General features: G+C 51.9%; 1 long non-coding RNA gene across 1 annotated transcript in view; it reads right to left on the bottom strand.

Moving 5' to 3' along the window:
* Positions 1-792: 792 nt before the first annotated feature.
* The window catches only part of LOC125610912, a 19,903-nt gene continuing 17,486 nt past the window's right edge, over positions 793-3,209 (bottom strand). Inside the window, exons 2-3 of the long non-coding RNA XR_007340966.1 lie at positions 2,088-2,480; positions 793-1,873 (exon numbers count right to left, since the gene is read on the bottom strand). This is a non-coding gene — a long non-coding RNA (uncharacterized LOC125610912). The remainder of the gene's footprint in view (positions 1,874-2,087; positions 2,481-3,209) is intronic.

Genomic DNA, 3,209 nt, shown 5'->3' with positions numbered 1-3,209 from the left:
CACGAAGACGGTTAAGGCGAAGCCTAGGGACACAGCGCTGGAACTGGCGAGCAGGCGGGAGGCAGTTAGGGACGCGCGAGCTGGCCCAACGGGTGCCGGTGCCGGTGCCGGATGCTGGTCCTGGGCTCCTGGGGCCAAGTGGGCATTCCTGCGTCCGGGTGAGCGGAGGGTTCGGGGTTGGACTGTGGGGCAGAGGCGGTGAACCCCGGAATCGCTGCCTTCCGGGCTTCGTGCGTTTGGATGTGGCAGGTCCGGGTGTCCAGTGGTTCTCAGCTCAGCGACAGTCGGGACGAGCTTCCAGAGACACTCTGTGAAGTTGCCTCTCTCATCTGGGACCTCTGGCTTTCCCAGGGCCAGGACCCAAGGTTCCCCTGCCCAGTAGGTACTAGACAGAATTCGTAGATTGGGGAACTGCCCCAGCTCCAAAACCCGGCCACTTCCTGTATGTCCATCTGTGAAAGGTCGCCCCCCACTCCCCCAGGCCACAACCATCCTTCCTCACGGACAGTGGCCACCATGTCTGTCGCTTCTCAGTCCTCTTCTGCCCTTCCTGGCATCTCTGCTGTGCTGTCCCTTGGGAGCGCCTTAAGCTCTCCAGCAGACCCTGCAGGAAACCCAGAGTCCTCTCTGTTGGAGAGCTCTGGCTTCAGCAGGGTCCTCCTCACCATTGTAACCCAGTGCCCAGTTCAGGGGCTCCTAGCCAAGATGCCCCATAAATCTGAGTAATGGGTCGTGGGAATGATCCCAAGCACACAGATCTGAATCCCAAACTACAGGCGGCCACAACTCGTTTTTTTTTTTTTCTTTTTAATAAACTTTTTTTCGGAACAATTTTACAATTTAGATTTTATTTTTGTTTCTTTCATCCCTCATCCCAATCTTGTTTCTCTTTACCTCATTCCCTGCTGTCCCAAGTGCCTGCTTTTATGTATTAATTTACAAAAACAATACAACATTATATGCTTCTACTTCTCATTAAAAAATCTAGTTGACCCCCTAGTGGGGATTCCAGGACCCCCCTTCCCGTATCATACCAAACTGTGAGGATTCTCAAGTCCCTGATATACAATAGAGCTATATTTGTATCAGACCTATGCAAATCTCTGTGTAGTTTAAGTCATAGCTAAAGCTTTGTGATACCAGATACAATGTAAAAAGCTGTTGTACTTTATTTGGGAATCATGACAAGAAGATAGTCTACCTGTTCAGTGCAGGTTTTCATATATATGTGTATATATATATGAATCTATTTTGCAGTGTTGGGAATCAAGCCCATCTTTTGAATATTTTCTGATCTGTGATTGGTGGAATCTAAGAGTGCCGAACCTGCTGTGTATGTGTGCGTTGTACCTGTGTTGATAGATCTATGTTGATCCTTGCAGGAACACCGTGCCCCCAGGTGCTAGGGATGGAACCCAGGGACTCAGGAATGCTGGGCAAGTGCTTTGCTACTGAACTGCATCCCCAACCCTTTCTATTTATTTATTTATTTTAAGACAGGTCTTCACTAAGTTGCCCAGGCTAGCCTTGAACTTGTAATCCTTGCTCCAGCCTCAGAGTAGTGGGTTACGGCACCGTCTCCTCTGTTCCTTTTTGTAACTGCTATGTACTAATCCAGAATTCACATGCTGCTGTTCCCTTACTACAGCTGCGTACACAATCCCCCAAACAGCAAAACAGCCGTTTGTGAGAGTGCTTGGAGCCCCTCTGGATCATGATGGCTCATCTCCAGTTCATGAAGTCTGGGCCCCAGTTGGGAATCTTGAAGTGTGTGGTAGCACATGGGGCTCATCTACAGCACAGCTGCTCGTTTATCTGGGGCTGGTGCTGCTGTGAGAGACCCCTTCAGGGGCCTCTCCATGGGACTGGGTTCCTGGGAAAAGAGGGGACAGAGACAGGGGAGCGGGCGGAATCTAGCCTGGGAATGCAATCCTTACTCCACCACACTCTATTGATTAGAGCTGTCACAGCTTCCACCCACGTCCAAGGGGAGGGGACAGAGACCCCCTGCTCCAGTAGGAAGAAGGCTGAAGTCACCTTTGTCGGACCATATGAGAAATGCTTTGTGGTCCCTCAGGAAAACATACCTGCTGAGTCAATGCTGCTTCCCTCTGGGGGAGCCCAGGTTGTTTCTGCTCCACTCTTGGGGACACACTGGAATGAGCAGACCTTTCCATCTTCTTGATGGGCTGGGAGACTTTCTGGAGGTGATGCCTGAGGGTGGAGATCCTAGGTGCCGGTCTAGGCAGAGGCAACCTCCCTGAGCACTTCAGAATTGTTCTCCAGAATTTTTCTTCACAATAGCTGGGCCTGTTTCCATTTCCTCCCATGTTCCCCAGCATCGGCTCTTCTGACTGTCACACGTGTAACACGGTGATGCAGAAAAAGGGAATCCTGGGTGTTTGAGGTGATTCTCTGCTCGCTGCCGGGGTGAAGGAGCTGCAGGGCCGAGGGCAATTGAGGAGCTGAGGATCAGGTTCCTGTGGGACCACAAGCCACGGTAAAGAGTAGGTTCTGAATCTGCAAAGCAGGGGGAGCCACTGAAGCTTGTTGAGCTAGGGAAGTGACAAGATCAAAGCTGGGTTTTCGGCAGAGTCATGGAAAGTCACAGAATCTGCAGGGTGGATAGGAAGCCAGGACATCCAAAATGAGGTGCTTAGCTCTGGTCCAGAGTTAGCCGTCCAGCCAGCACAGAGCCACAGCCGGGATCAGGAAACAGCAGGCTGGTGCGCTGGCTGCACAGGGAGAAGGCGGAGGCACCAACCATGGCCCTGCAGCCATCCCAGGCAGCCTCCCCCACTACCCTGGCCCAGGCCCTGGCAGCAGCCAGTGGGTGGTTCTTGTGGACTCGCCATAGCCTCTTCCTTAGGTTACAACCAGCACAAACTGCACTTGGCAGTCTGGCCACCAGAGCTCATGTCCTCCCTTGGGCCCTGAAACCTCAGTGTCCTCAGCTGTGCAGTGGGAAGGAGGCTGAGGGGACACCATGCTGTGGACAGGTCTTTGGTATATATTAAAAGCATCTGCCTTGAAAAAGACCAAATGTTTGAAAATTACTTTGGCTGCCTTTTGAGGGTCTAACCACTTCCCTCCTTGTGAAAGTCTCCCTTAAAACTGGAAAAAGGAGATCATTTTCATAATGTGTTAAGTGGGCTTCCCGGAGTTCGCTGGGCCGCCCGGAGGCTGTCGGAGATGTGTATAAGAGACAG

This window comes from Marmota marmota, unplaced genomic scaffold (assembly GCF_001458135.2).
Source record: "Marmota marmota marmota unplaced genomic scaffold, marMar, whole genome shotgun sequence".
Classification (NCBI taxonomy): Eukaryota; Metazoa; Chordata; class Mammalia; order Rodentia; family Sciuridae; genus Marmota; species Marmota marmota.
Note: the sequence above shows the minus strand (reverse complement) of the source record. Positions and strands in the feature narration are given on the sequence as shown.